Genomic DNA, 16,161 nt, shown 5'->3' with positions numbered 1-16,161 from the left:
AAAACATTTTTTTACCCAGAGAAGTGTGAATCTGTGGAATGCTCTGCCACAGAGGGTGGTAGAGGCAGATTCACTGATTATGTTCAAAAGAGAGTTAGATAAGACTCTAGTGGGCAAAGGAGTTAAGGGTTATGGGGATAAGGCTGGAAAGGGGTACTGATAGTAGTGATCAGCCATGATCTGTAAAATGGCGGTCACTGAAGGCTCGACAGGCCGAAGGGCCTACTCCAGCTCCTATTGTCTATTGAACCATTCCTCCAAGGTCCCTCTGTTCCTCAATGCCCTCCCCTTCACTGCATACGTCTTGGTTATTCTTCCCAACATAAAGCACCTCACACTTACCTACATTAAACTCCATCTGCCATCTTTCCAAACAGTCCAAATCCTTTTGTACTCCATGAAAACCCTCCTCACTCTCCACAACTCTTGAAAATAAGCAAAATGTATTACGTTATGTTAAGCTTCTCTTTGAAAATTTTAATTTCACATGCATTAAATGCGTACATAAATTTCTCATTCAAAGATAATGAAAAATTAATACATAGCATTTTTTTTTAAATTCCCCCTGCCCAACAACCCAATAGAAAAGAAAGATAACATCTGGAAAGTATTTATTGAAAAATTACTAAAAAACTATCAAATAAAATCTAACAAATTTTCTTGATTTTAGGAGTCAGAAGGTTCAGGTTGGGCGATTACAACTTAATTCCTACAGTTTATAAATAGGATTCCCAAATCTTTCCAAAAATTTCAAATTTGTTACAGAAATTACATGTAATTATTTCAAGTGTCAAGGGACTTGGGGGGTTCTCGTTCAGGAAAACATAGTGAGTGGGTAACCACCAGGTTGGATCGGCAGGAAAAGAAAGCAAATTCTATGTTGGCTTTTGTTTCTAGGGTAGGGAGGTGTTGATGGGGCATGGGAGAGACCTCATTTGGAGAACTGCGAAGTTTATCTTAAAAAGGATGTGCTGATGTTGGAGAGAGAGCAGAGATTTACCAGGATGATATATCTCCACTCTTCATTGGAGTATAGAAGAAGGAGAGGAGATTTCAGAAACCTTTCCAATGCTGAAAGGATTGGACAGTAGATGTGAATAATGTTTCCCTTGGATAAAAAGACATTGTCTTAGAATTGGAAGGTACCTATTTAAAGCAGATGAGAAATTTATTTCACCAGAAGGTCATGGAATTTGTTGCTGGATTGTTGAGAGAGTTTAAGTGGTGGGGGGGGGGGCGGAATTAATAGATGTTTAATGAGTCAGGGTATCAAGGGATCAGGGGAAAAAGCCAGAACTTGGAATGAGAGGCGAGAACTGTTTAGATCAGGGGATAGCAGACACAGTGGGCTGAATGGCCAACTTCTGTTCCTTGTGATTTGACACCATTTTAACTAATGTACCTTTGAGAATTTTAACATCCATCCATATGTCCTCTGTGGAGGTTTGTGACAAGAGCGGTGCCTCAGGGATAGGTGCTGGAACAATAATGTGGTAAATTGGATTAGCAAGTTTGCAGGTGACACCAAGAACGGTGGAGTTGTGGACAGCCAGGAAAGCTTGCAGAAGGATCTGGACCAGAAGGAGAAAGGTCAGATGGAATTTAATGAAGACAAGTGTGAGGTGTCACATTTTGAAGGGCAAACCAAGAAAAGATAGACACTGTGAACGGTCGGGCACTGAGGAGTGAGGTTGAACAGAGGGACATGGTAAACGGGTGTCATTCCATGCAAGTGCTGTCACAGGTGGATTTGGGCGGGAATTGAAGATACCCAAGTTAACTAAAATTGAAAATTGTAAATGGGGCAAAAAAAGGGATCTATTTCAGAAATGTTTGTGACAACAGAAAATGGCTAAACCAACTTTAGATTAAATGGGAGATTCTTCTTTAGAATTAACCCAAGAAGAACGGACTACTTACTATGTGTGAAGATGGTGGATTAAATTGGATGAATGTGCGATATAATTGGGTGAATTATAATTTTTTTGACATCAGTTGTATTTAACTTTAGTCATTCAGATTTATGTTTTCATTGTGGGATTCAAATTAATACTTTTTTTTGTCTGTCTGGTGGTGTGATAGAAGTTAAGCCTTTGAAGATTTATTTGAAAGGTTAACACAATTCCATTACACCTCCTTCCCATGGAGAAATTTTTAGACTTCTGAAAGGTCAAAATTTTAAACTGCAATCTCTGATTTCTTCTTAATAGATTTCACAGCCATAATCAATAGAATAGAAACAAATATAGCAGAAACCTCTAAATCCAACATCTAAATAAGCAATCCTCAATGACACTGGCCCTTAATATCATTATAGTGTCTTATACTTCAGTCCTATTCTTGCAAAATTAAACTCCAGTTGAATCATCATCTATTCTTATTTTTAATCTTACTCAAAAATTATGATCAATACTTAATCCCATAGCAGCACAAACACATTCTTCTACATGTTGCAGAGCTAATACAAGGGACAAAAATGATTTTCCAGCAGCAGAATAAATCTTTTGAGTGTTTATTCAACGACTGAGATACATAAGCCAGTGGATTTTTAACATCATCAGACATATTTATTTTTAATACAGCACCGGCTGCATCCATCAAATCCCGGGATGAAGCGGTTGTAAAAGTAGTCCATACCCGCAAACTCCTGCAGCTCCTTGAAGCTGTCCGGACATGGTAACTCCCTGAGAGCGGAGACCTTTGCAGCGGTGGGCGTGGCTCCTTCGGCCGTGATGGTATGGCCCAGGAACTGCATGGACTCTTTCCCAAACTAGCACTTGGCCAGGTTGATGGCAAGGCTGAAATCGGCCAGCCGGTAGAAAAGGGCACAAAGGTGGGCCTTGTGTTGCGCCTGGTCCTTGCTGGCGACGAGAATGTCGTCCTAATAAATAAAGCCAAAATCCAAGTCCCTGCCCACAGAGTCCATGAGGCGCTTGAAGGTCTGAGCGGGATTCTCGAGCCCGAATGGCATGCACAGGAATTCGAACAAGCCAAAGGGGGAGATGATTGCTGTCTTTGGTATGTCCTCAGGGTGCACCGGGATCTGGTGATATCCACGCACCAGGTCAACCATGGAGAAAACCCTCGCACCATGCAGGTTGGCCGCAAAGTCTTGGATGTGAGGGATGGGATAACGGTCAGGAACTGTTACCTCATTGAGTCGTCGATAGTCTCCGCAGGGACGCCAGCCACCGGAGGCTTTCAGGACCAGGTGGAGCGGCGAGGCCCATGGGTTTTCAGACCGCCGAATGATCCCGAGTTCCAACAGGTGCCAAAACTTCTCCTTCGCCTCCTTGAGCTTGTCAGGCAGGAGCCGGCGAGCCTTGGCGTGAACCAGTGGGCCCTGCGTGGGGATGTGGTGGAACACCCCGCGGTGCGGTGAGGAAGCGGAGAACTATGGCTTGATGAGTGTCGTGAACTCTTCCGGCATTCACTGGAACGAGTCTCTGGGTGTGCTGATCGTGGCCATCTGTGGTTGCTCCGAGCGGGAGGCGTCGAGGCGAACGGCCTGGAAGGTACGGCATCCACCAGGCGCCTACCTCGAATGTCTACCAGAAGCCCATGTGCGAGGAGGAAGTCTGCACCCAGGATGGCAGTTGGAAAGGACAAGACGGTGAACCTCCATGTGAAATTTCGTTGGCTGATCTGGAAGTGGACTGTCTTGTCTCCATACATCTGGCTGCACGGAGGGGAGGACCACAAGGCCAGTTCCTGGACTCGACGGCCGTGGCCAGGATGACATTGATCTGGGCTCCAGTGTCAACGAGGAACTGCCAGCTGCTGACTGAGTCCCGCAGATAGAGGAGGCTGTGTTCTTGGCCAGCCCCCGCAGCCATTAACCCTGGCCGGCCTGGTCATTTCCCTGGAATGAGCCAGACTGATGACACTTCCGAGCCTTGGCTCCCCAGCGCTGGTGGTAGAAGCAGAGGCCTGGAGCGGATGCTGTGGCCTTGGTTATGCTCTTGGGCACCCCTGCAGGAGCCAAATGCTCTACTGCAGCGCTCGGGGCAGGCTTGGCGTGGTCATGTCTGTGCCTCGTGACCTACTGGACCACTGAGCCCTCTGGGAATCGTGCGAGCCATAGCTCCTGGGCCTTCTGACGGACCTTCCTCAGGTCAGTGAAGCTCTCCTGGACCAGCAGCAGCTGGACGTCCCCGGGCATATGGTCGAGGAAAATGCACTCGAAGAGTGGGGAGTTGGTGTGTTCACCCATGAGCGTGAGCATCTCGTCCATCAGCTCCATTGGGGACCTGTCCCTCAGGGCACCGAGGTGTAGCATCTGAGCGGCATGCTGGTGTTCTGGATCGTCCGAAGGATCCAGTAAGCACTTGCTTGACGGTCTCGTATTTGTCTTCGGCGGGTGGGTGCTGAGCAAGGTGCAGCACGTGTCTGCCGATGGCCAGGTCCAGGGCAGCGACCACATGATAGAATTTGGTTGTGTCGGACGAAATCTGGCAGAGGCGAAACTGAGCCTCCACGTGGCTGACGCAAGTCTCCAGCTCCTGAACCCAGAATTCATGGAGTTTCGCGGCTTAATCGCTGATCACCCCAGGCTCACTCATGATGGGTTCAAAGACGTTTGATCCAATCAGGGTCACCAATTGTAGCATCAGCTATACTGTTCCTGAAAGAACACACACAACCAGACAGTTTGAGCTCAGTGAGCAGACTAGTTTATTGCAGGCTGCTAAGCTGTACTTATACTCCCATCCTGGACCTGGCTGAAAACCATGCTGGAGGGCGCTGACGTCACCTGGGCATCACGTGGTCCCCCAGCTCGGGGCTTCTGAGCCCCGTGCTGGGAGGAAGGGAACACACCCAATGGCGCCATTTTGGCCGGCTGTCCCACCGCGTGGCTTACAAGCGGGGATGGTTCGCCTGCCTGGTGGTGAGCCGCCACACATCACACATTCTGGGTGATTTGCAGACAATGCAATTTGGTTTTTTTAATACTTTATTTCTCAATTTTTCACCAAAATAATAATTGTATTACATTCAACTGTAAATTATTTTTAAAAATTAAACATGTGGTATTATCCTCCCATCCCCCTCAACCCACCTTCCCAACATCCCCCCCACTCCTTAAAAAAAGAAATAAACTGGAGAATGCCAAGAACATAAAGCATTCCTGGAGAAATATCTATTGGGATGTCTGGGAATGGACCAAGCGTTTGGCCTTCACGTCCAAAGGCAGGCTGTGTGCTCGTCGAAAGTCTGCGCCGGGAAGTGATGTGTCCACAGTGGCTCGAATGAAATTCCACTAGAAATTTTCTCTGCCGAGTTGTTTTTGGACATTGTGCGTGTCAAAGGTCTTGATGGCAGTCTTTTTTGTCGCCCAGAGGGTGGGACCTTGTGGGTATGTTCGTCTCTTCAGGGCGATTGGTGGGATGACACTGAGTTCAGCACCCGTGCCGGCCACTAGCCTTGTCAGTAATGTTCAAGAGGCTATTGGTGAGGTCAGCCACCTTGTCCATGAGCGGCGGCTGGCCTGGGCATTTTCTGAAAATGAGCAGGGCTGGCTGCATCTTCACGCTCGAGCCCATCGGTGTTGCTGATAAAGACACCAGCTAACGTTCAGTGCCTCTGCTAATTTGGTGGGGGGCGGTTGTGCTCGGTTCGGGTGGGATCAGTTCTGCTGCCCCACATGAGGATGAGTCAATCGGTTCATGGCGGACTCATTTTCCTGTTTCATGTGCCACAGCGCATCAGCTCTGGCCGTGACCTTACGTGGGTCTGAGAAATTTTCGTCCGTCAACGGCAGTTGTATGTCATCTGGCATCTGTTCCAAGAAAGCCTACTCAGACATGAGGCATGACTTGTGGCCCTCTGCTCGTGCGACCATCTCATCCGTCAGGGCACATGGTGTTCTGTCTCCTTAGCTGTGCAGGTGCATCAGCCTGGCAGCGCACTGTCGTCTGAACAGGCCGAAAGCCCTCAAGAGGAGTTTGTTTTTTTTAAAAAATTTTTTTATTTTTCACACCATAAATCACAATAGCCATGATATACACTTTTTCTTTTCCACACATTTACAGTGACTTTTTCTCCCTCCCCCCTCCCTCCTCCCAAGCCACCCCCCCATCCCCCCCCCTCTCATCCATTTTAGTTATACAATCTAGGTTGCATTAATTCAGTTAGACAATGTTGTCATTCAACAAAAATACACCAGAAATTCTACTGAGTCCATTCTTTTCTTTTCTTCTCCTTCCATCAACTTAGGTAATGTTTGTTCCCGGTAGGTTTTCGCTATTGTATTTAATGTAAGGCTCCCATACTTGTTCGAATATTTCAATATTATTTCTTAAACTATATGTTATTTTTTCTAATGGAATACATTTATTCATTTCTATATACCATTGTTGTATTTTCAAATTATCTTCCAATTTCCAGGTTGACATAATACATTTTTTTGCTACGGCTAGGGCTATCTTAACAAATCTTTTTTGTGCATCCTCCAAGTCAATTCCAAATTCTTTATTTTTTATGTTACTTAGGAGAAAGATCTCTGGATTCTTTGGTATATTGTTTTCTGTTATTTTATTTAATATCTGATTGAGATCATCCCAAAATTTTTCTACTCTCTCACATGTCCAGATTGCATGAATTGTTGTTCCCCTTTCTTTTTTACATCGAAAACATCTATCAGATACTGTTGGGTCCCATTTATTTAACTTTTGCGGTGTAATGTATAGTCTGTGTAACCAATTATATTGTATCATACGCAGCCTCGTATTTATTGTATTTCTCATCGTTCCAGAGCATAACTTCTCCCATGTTTCCTTTTTTATCTTTATATTTAAATCTTGTTCCCATTTTTGTTTAGTTTTACCATTTGTTTCCTCATTTTCCTTTTCTTGCAGTTTAATATACATATTTTTTATAAATCTTTTGATTAACATTGTATCTGTAATCACATATTCAAGGTTACTTCCCTCTGGTAAACTCAAGTTGCTTCCTAATTTATCTTTCAAGTAGGATCTCAGTTGGTAATATGCCAGCGCTGTATCTCCCGTTATATTGTACTTATCTCTCATTTGTTCAAGGGATAAGAATCTACTTCCTGAAAAACAATTTTCTATTCTTTTAATCCCTTTTTTTTCCCATTTTCTAAAGGCAAGGTTGTCTATTGTAAAAGGGAGTAGCTTATTTTGCGTCAATATTAGTTTTGGTATTTGGTAATTTATTTTATTTCTTTCTACATGAATCTTCTTCCATATATTGAGGAGATGGTGTAATACTGGAGAAGTTCTATGTTGTACCAATTTTTCGTCCCATTTATATAATATGTGTTCAGGTATCTTTTCCCCTATTTTATCTAATTCTAGTCTCGTCCAGTCTGGTTTTTCCCTTGTTTGATAAAAATCTGATAGGTACCTTAATTGTGCGGCTCTATAATAATTTTTGAAGTTTGGCAGTTGTAAGCCTCCTTGTTTATACCATTCTGTTAATTTGTCTAGTGCTATCCTCGGTTTCCCCCCTCTCCATAAAAATCTCCTTATTATTTTCTTTAACTCTTTGAAGAATTTTTCTGTCAGTTGTATTGGCAATGCCTGAAATAAGTATAGTATCCTTGGAAAAATGTTCATTTTAATACAGTTTATCCTTCCTATCAGTGTTAGTGGTAGCTCTTTCCAATGCTCTAAATCGTCCTGTAATTTTTTCATTAGTGGATTGTAATTGAGTTTATATAATTGGCCTAGATTTTTGTTTATTTGCACACCTAGGTATCTTATTGCCTGCGTTTGCCATCTGAATGGGGATTCCTCCTTAAATTTTGAGAAATCCGCGTTATTCATAGGCATTGCTTCACTTTTATTTACGTTTATCTTGTATCCCGACACTTCTCCATATTCCTTCAATTTCTTATATAGTTCTTTTATTGATAGTTCTGGTTCTGTTAAGTACACTATCACATCATCCGCAAACAGACTGATTTTATATTCCCTGTCTTTTATTTTTATTCCTTTTATATTATTATCTCTTCTTATCGATTCTGCTAGTGGTTCTATAGCTAGCGCAAACAATAATGGTGATAGTGGGCATCCCTGCCGCGTTGACCTGCTTAAGTTAAATTGCTTTGATACATGTCCATTTACTGTCACTTTCGCTAACGGTCCCTTATATAATGCTTTAATCCAATTAATATACTTCTCCGGTAAACTGAATTTTTGCAATACTTTGAACAAGTAATTCCATTCTACTCTGTCGAAGGCCTTCTCTGCGTCTAAAGCAACTGCTACTGCCGGTGCTTTATTTCCTTCTACTGCATGAATTAAGTTAATAAATTTACAAATATTGTCTGTTGTGCGTCTTTTTTTGATAAATCCAGTTTGGTCTAAATTTACCATTTTCGGTAATCTAATAAAAAAACTAAAGAGACACAAGAATTACTAGCCCAAAAAATAGATATAATGGAAAATTATAACAGAAGAAATAACATAAAGATAGTGGGCCTTAAGGAAGATGTAGAAGGCAAGAATATGAGGGAGTTTATAAAAGAATGGATCCCTAAGGCCCTAGGATGTCCAGAACTACAGCAAGAAATGGAAATAGAAAGGGCACATAGAGCATTGGCCCCTAAACCACAACCACAACAAAAACCAAGATCTATTGTAGTAAAATTCCTAAGATATACTACAAGAGAAAAGGTACTGGAGAAGACAATGGAAAAAGTAAGAGAGGGCAACAAACCACTGGAGTATAAAGGGCAAAAAATCTTCATTTATCCAGATATAAGCTTTGAACTCCTAAAGAAGAGAAAAGAGTTCAATGCAGCAAAAGCGATTTTATGGAAGAAAGGATATAAATTTACACTGAAGCATCCTGCGGTATTGAAAATATTTATTCCAGGACAACAAAACAGACTATTCTCGGATCCAGAAGAAGCACGAAAATTTGCAGAACAATTACAAAAATAGACTGAGGGAGGAAGACGGGTAATGAGAGCAAAAATTATCACGATTGATATGTATGTGGGTAAAGACAAAAATAGACTGAGGGATGAAGACGGGTAAGGAGGGTAAAAATGACCACGATTGATATGTATGCGGGTAAAGAGGTATAAGAGTGAATAGAGACAATGGGCATATGTGAAAGTATCTGTAATTAGAGGAAAACATAGAGAGTATAGACAAGAATTAATAAGGGAAGGTAATGGAATAGAGAGAATAAGGAGGGAACTAAAAGAGTGACCTTTGTGACATATAAAAAGCGAAATCTTTTCTGGGGGGGGCTGGGTGGGGGAAAAGAGCGGTCACTGCAAAATCAGTTGACGCTTGCGAGTGGATTCGCAAATCCAAATGGAGAGGGGAGATGTGGTTGTCCGACAAGGGATAAAGGGCAACTCAGGAGGGGAAGGGGAGATTGGGGATAAAGAAGATAGAAATAGGGGAATAAGGAAAATGTTGGATGTTGTAGGAATGTTGTCTGGTAAAGAGTTGAAAATAAGAAAACAGAAATGGAAAAGGAGGAAAGGTAATGATGGAAAAACGGAAAGAGAAGATAAACAAAATATAAAATGGCTACGCTGAACTATATGACTCTAAATATTAATGGAATACATAACCAAATTAAAAGGAAGAAACTACTAAATTTACTGAAAAAGGAAAAAATAGATATAGCATTTGTCCAAGAAACACACTTAACTGAATTGGAGCACAAGAAATTAAAGAGAGATTGGGTAGGACATGTAACAGCAGCATCGTATAATTCAAAAGCAAGAGGAGTGGCTATATTAATTAGCAAAAATGTGCCATTTAAAATAGAAGAGGAAATAATAGATCCAGCAGGGAGATATGTTATGATAAAATGTCAGATATATTCAGAGCTTTGGAATCTACTTAATATATATTCACCTAACGAAGAAAATCAAAAGTTTATGCAAGATATCTTTTTGAAGGTAGCTAATACGCAAGGGAACATACTAATAGGAGGGGATTTCAATCTGAATTTGGATCCAAATATGGATAAAACGGGGAAAAAAATTAACAGGAAGAACAAAGTAACCAAATTTATAATTAAATCAACGCAAGAAATGAAACTTGTGGACATATGGAGGAAACAAAACCCAAAAGAAAAGGAATACTCATACTACTCGACTAGACATAAAACATACTCAAGGATAGACCTATTCCTGATATCAGCCCACATACAAGGGAGAGTTAGGAAAACGGAATATAAAGCTAGACTATTATCGGACTACTCACCCCTGTTATTGGCAATAGAGCTAGAAGACATCCCTCCAAGAATGTATAGATGGAGATTAAACCCCATGCTATTTAAAAGACAGGATTTTAGAGAATTTATTGAAAAACAATTAAAAATGTACTTTGAAGTAAATACGGAATCAGTGGAAGATAAGTTTATACTATGGGACGCAATGAAAGCATTCATTAGAGGGCAAATAATAAGTTATGCAACCAAGATGAAGAAGGACTATAATCAGGAAACAGAGCAGTTGGAAAGGGAAATAATAAACATAGAAAAAAAATTAGCAATAAAGGAAGATACAACCAAAAGAAGAGAATTGGCGGATAAAAAAATAAAATATGAAACATTACAAACATATAAGGTGGAGAAGAATATAATGAAGACAAAACAGAAATATTATGAACTAGGGGAAAAAACACACAAAATCCTAGCATGGCAGCTTAAGACAGAGCAAACTAAGAAAATGGTATTGGCAACAAGGAAAAAAGACAAACAAATTACATATAATCCAAAAGAAATTAAGGAAAACTTCAGAGAATTCTATGAACAATTATACCGAACCGAAAACGAAGGGAAAGAAGGGAAAATAGATGAATTTTTGACTAAAATTGAACTACCAAAACTACAAATAGAGGAACAAAATAAATTAACAGAACCATTTGGAACAGTAGAAATACAAGAGATAATAAAAAATTTACCAAATAATAAGACACCAGGAGAGGATGGACTCCCAATAGAATTCTACAAAACATTTAAAGACCTAATAATACCGCCCCTCCTGGATGTAATCAACCAGATTGATGAAACACAAAACTTACCAGATTCATGTAAAACAGCAATAATTACAGTGATACTAAAACAAGGGAAAGATCCACTCTCACCAGCGTCATATAGACCAATATCTCTGCTAAACACAGATTATAAGATAATAGCTAAACTATTAGCGAACAGAAGAGGAGTTTGTTGAGGGCTGGGTATTTCCTTCCTCCGGGGATCGTGTATCAGGTCGTCCACCCTGGCCGCGGTCTCTTGGTCCAGGGAACTGACGACATGGTAGAACGTTGTCGAGTCAGACGTGATCTGCCGGAGGTGAAATCGTGCTTCCGCTTGCCTGAACCAAGTGCGTGGGCGAAGCGTCCAGAGGTTGGCAATTTCATAGCCACTGCGTTGACTGCTGCAGCATCCATGGTGTGGAGTCCAGAATCGTCTGGACTCGTCGGGGTCACCAATTGTAGCGGTAGCTACAAGGAGAAATGAAATAAGGAGATGACTCTGTTAGTCGCTTGCACTTCCAACAGTTTATATTGGAAAATTCCCATGCTGCACCTTATCAGGTGGCCCGTAAGTGCCGCCCACACAGGGGCGGTGATGTAACGACGCAGCCAAGTGCATCTGCATGGCCCGTTTGAGCTGGGGAGAAGATGCGCCCAGCAGTACCATCTTGACACGGCTACACTGCTGCTGCGGCCGTAACAGTGCAGAGCCGATTCGACTGCGTCTCGATGTGTGCCGCTACAGCTATACATTTCCGAGCAACTGCTGAAGCAATTGACACAAATTCAATGTGATAAATATTTCAATTTAATTTTGGCCTCATAACCTTAATCTTTCTTTGGCTTGGCTTCGCGGACGAAGATTTATGGAGGGGTAATGTCCACGTCAGCTGCAGGCTCGTTTGTGGCTGACAAGTCCGATGCAGGCCAGGCAGACACGGTTGTAGCGGTCGCAAGGGAAAATTGGTGGGTTGGGGTTGGGTGTTGGGTTTTTCCTCCTTTGTCTTTTATCAGTGAGGTGGGCTCTGCGGTCTTCTTCAAAGGAGGTTGCTGCCGGCCAAACTGAGAGGTGCCAAGATGCACGGTTTGAGGCGATATCGGCCCACTGGCGGTGGTCAATGTGGAAGCCACCAAGAGATTTCTTTAGGCAGTCCTTGTACCTCTTCTTTGGTGCACCTCTGTCTCGGTGGCCAGTGGAGAGCTCGCCATATAACACCATCTTGGGAAGGCGATGGTCCTCCATTCTGGAGACGTGACCTACCCAGCACAGTTGGATCTTCAGCAGCGTCGGCCTCTGCCATCTCGAGTACTTCGATGTTGGAGATGAAGTCGCTCCAATGAATGTTGAGGATGGAGCAGAGACAACGCTGGTGGAAGCATGATGCCGGTAGAGGACCCATGATTCGGAGCCAAACAGGAGTGTGGGTATTACAACGGCTCTGTATACGCTAATCTTTGTGAGGTTTTTCAAAACTCTTTTGTGTAGTCTTCCAAAGGCGCTATTTGCCTTGGCGAGTCTGTTGTCTATCTCGTTGTCGATCCTTGCATCCGATGAAATGGTGCAGCCGAGATAGGTAAACTGGTTGACCATTTTGAGTTTTGTGTGCCCGATGGAGATGTGGGGGGGCTGGTAGTCATGGTGGGGGGCTGGTAGTCATGGTGGGGAGCTGGCTGATGGAGGACCTCAGTTTTCTTCAGGCTGACTTCCAGGCCAAACATTTTGGCAGTTTCCGCAAAACAGGACGTCAAGCGCTGAAGAGCTGGCTCTGAATGGGCAACTAAAGCGGCATCGTCTGCAAAGAGTAGTTCACGGACAAGTTGCTCTTGTGTCTTGGTGTGAGCTTAATATTACTCGGTAAAAATAACATGAAGGCCTGTGAAAATTACGTACCCCAATCCAAAATTGTCTAACTTTAGGACATTGCCAAGTTGAATGCAAAAATTTTCCAATCTCAGGTGCACATCGAAAACATTAATCCGATACGGCAGGATTTAATCTATTTGATTTTTGTGGAGTCAAATAGAACTGATGTAAAAAATTATATTGAACCAACCTATATCATAGTCATATTATTTACACAAATCCATCCAATCCTTTTCGCTTATTTGAGAATTTAAATCTATTTCCCATCTTCATCTAGATTTATTCACTCCAGTTTTGGGGGCCTTAGATTGAAGCAAGTTATACATTACTGAAATAAATTTATTTCCAGTAGGATAACAAATCAGTAATTCTAATTCACTTTGATTAGGTAACATCAAAGTAAGACCTATTTTTACAGATAAAAAAGCTTTAACTTGGTAATAACAAGATAATTCTTTCAAAGATTTCAATCTCACATCCTCAAAACTAATTTTCTTAATACCCTTCCATCTCCAAATCTTCCAGGATTGGTTGTCTATTGAAGAAGGAAAATGCCTATTTCAATATTAAACCTTTCATGCCAATTTCATTATCAACTCAATCAAATGTTTCAAAATAGATGATTCCCCACTTCCAAATAAAGCTTAGGATTCCATTTGTAAATAAAATCTTGGGGATCCGTATTCCCTATTGCATTAAATTCAACACAAACCCAAGCTGGAATATCATCTAAATTATACAATATATTTATAAATCTTAATTGAGCTGCTTTTCAAAATTCTTAAAATGCGGAAGACACAAACCACACCCCGCCCCCCCACCAACTCATATTTCCAAGTCAATTTTTCCTAAGAAACCCTGGGCATTTTATCTTTACATAATTTCCGAACCGCCATATTTAAATCCTGACAATGCAATTTGTTGAGCTCCTTGTTTATAAACTAACGGTTGAAATACATCTGACATAAAATTCTTTCCCTGATCTGATTTCATTTCTTGAGGCAAAACAAACCAATTGAAAAAATTTTTCTCGAGCCCCAGACACAGTTTATGCTTTAATGTTCCCAAGTGGTATGGGTTCTGTACACCTGGAAACATCCAAGCTAACTCATCAAGAATACAGGTACAATATTTTACCTCAGTAATTTAATTTACTAAGACATTTTTATATACGAGAAATATTAAATTAATATTAAAGGTTAACACAACTCCGTGACATATTTGAATAGTCAAGGTATTAAAGGTGAGTGGGAGAATGGATCAGTTCATGATGGAATGGACACAATGGGCGAAATGGCCTACTTCTGCTCCTGTATCTTATTGTCTCATATTTTACAAAGCACAGATGTTTTTTTCAACCCCAATTTGTAAATATCAGTTTTGGCTTTTGAAATGAAAATTGCACACATTTTTGCACAGCAAAGATGTCGGTTTTGACCCAAAAACAGGACATAGTTTGAAAAATACAACTTTTGTCCCTTTTTAGCAAAACACTCCATACTTTCCTTCAAAACACAACCTTCAGTTTTTGTTTATTAGAACCTCCACTTCTCCCAAAACAACCATTGTACACAAATTCTCCAAAACACCACAACCATTCCTTAATTTGGCAACATTTCTCCTAAATATTGGCAACATTTATGCTGGCATTGCTCGGACGCCCTAATCAGAGTGACCCACAGTCGCCAGGAGTGGGTGCTGCCACGCGAGCCATCATCCAAGTAAATGGCTCGCGAGACTATCTTGTGACTTGAAGTCAAGCTGGTGTAAATACGATCAATAACTCTCTCTCTGTTTTGTGCAAAGAATCTTGCATATAAGAACGAAAGAGAGTTGGAGTGTGGTTTGGTGAAACTCTGTGTCCTTCATTAATTCTCTGAGTCAACTCAAAGTGGGAGTTCGATTCCTCATCTACGTGTGCAGCCCAGACAGTTTGGGCACAGTTACACCAGGTGTACACATTGCCCAAAGCCTTTGGGATCAGCATTGTGGTGCACACAATAATCACGTCAAATAGGATGGAGTGATTAAACACCTTCAATGACCAAAAACCTGAGCATTACTGATACACGACTGGGCCAGGTTCCATGAACAGAAGCAAGAGGGGGCAAGTCCGGGAAATCCAGGGTGGAGCTAAGGGAGAGGTTGGAGAAGGTCAGGTAGATATGGACTGGCCAGTCCATACATCTATATCAAAGCCTTTCACCACTTCTTTGAGATAAAACCCAACGAGGTGATGGGGCGACACAGAGCACATACTGTACTTTATGACATACATAGTTCATAGTGTCCATCACAGGTTCAGCCTGTCGGGTGGTCTTGTGATGCTCTGTGGCTTCCGAGGCACTAGGCCCTCCCAATTTTGTGCCAGCTCCCCTTCTCGCTTCAGTCTGTGTACGGACCTGAATCATTAACTGACCATCTCTCTCCATGGACACTGCCTAACCAGCTGAGTTCCTCCAGCTTCATTCTTTATTCCTCATTCTGGTGGTCCTTCACCTAAAGGCAGAATGGGCTCACAGGGAGAAACAGCCTCCTGCTCCTACTTTATTCTGTGTTGGGGAAAACCTATTCTAAATCCTCGTTCACTCCTTGAGGTGATCGGTCCTTGGCATCTGTTGGCCCTTGTACAGAACAAAGGCCACTCTTCTGCCTCTCACCCTGAAAGGACTCAGTTCAACCTTGTGCCATTTGGGGGATTAGTATTGGGGGAGTGTCAGGTATTGAAGGTTGAGGGTAATAAGACGTGGGTTTGTTGGGGGATCAGTTAGAGGTTATCTGCCCACTCATTTCAACTGAATCCACATAGACCTGCATCATTCTGTGTCATATTAAGCCCTGACCACAAAAATCCCCCCATTCACTTTCCAATTTGATGAAGGGTGCCGAATATTAGCTGGATCTTGTTCTGATAATTGCGATGAAGACATCATCACACAGATTTTGCCAGGAAGCTAGGAGAGAGAGTGACCAAGGACATTTCAGACAGGAATAAATTCTCAACTCCTCGACTGAGTCTCATATCCTAATGCCTGCCTCATCTCTAAAACAATAGTGCGAATTGACTACAGCTGGAGCCACTTTCAGCTGCATTCTACGTCAAGAATCAGTCTGCAGAAGCAGAAACAGCCCTATGGAATGTTCTTTCAGATGGCAGCCTGAAAGGGACAGCTGCAGGAGAGGCGCCTCAGAGCGCACTCCAGTTCCTGTCAGCGCAGGACATCAGGGCAGGTGCGGCTGGCACAGGATGTTGGGGCAGAGGAGGCTGTCAGGCAGCAGTGATTGGTGGTGTCGGGTGCGGTGATGGGGGCTCTCGGG

Source organism: Narcine bancroftii, unplaced genomic scaffold (assembly GCF_036971445.1).
Source record: "Narcine bancroftii isolate sNarBan1 unplaced genomic scaffold, sNarBan1.hap1 Scaffold_264, whole genome shotgun sequence".
Lineage (NCBI taxonomy): Eukaryota > Metazoa > Chordata > Chondrichthyes > Torpediniformes > Narcinidae > Narcine > Narcine bancroftii.
The sequence above is the reverse complement of the archived record's forward strand: the minus strand, read 5'-3'. Positions refer to the sequence as shown.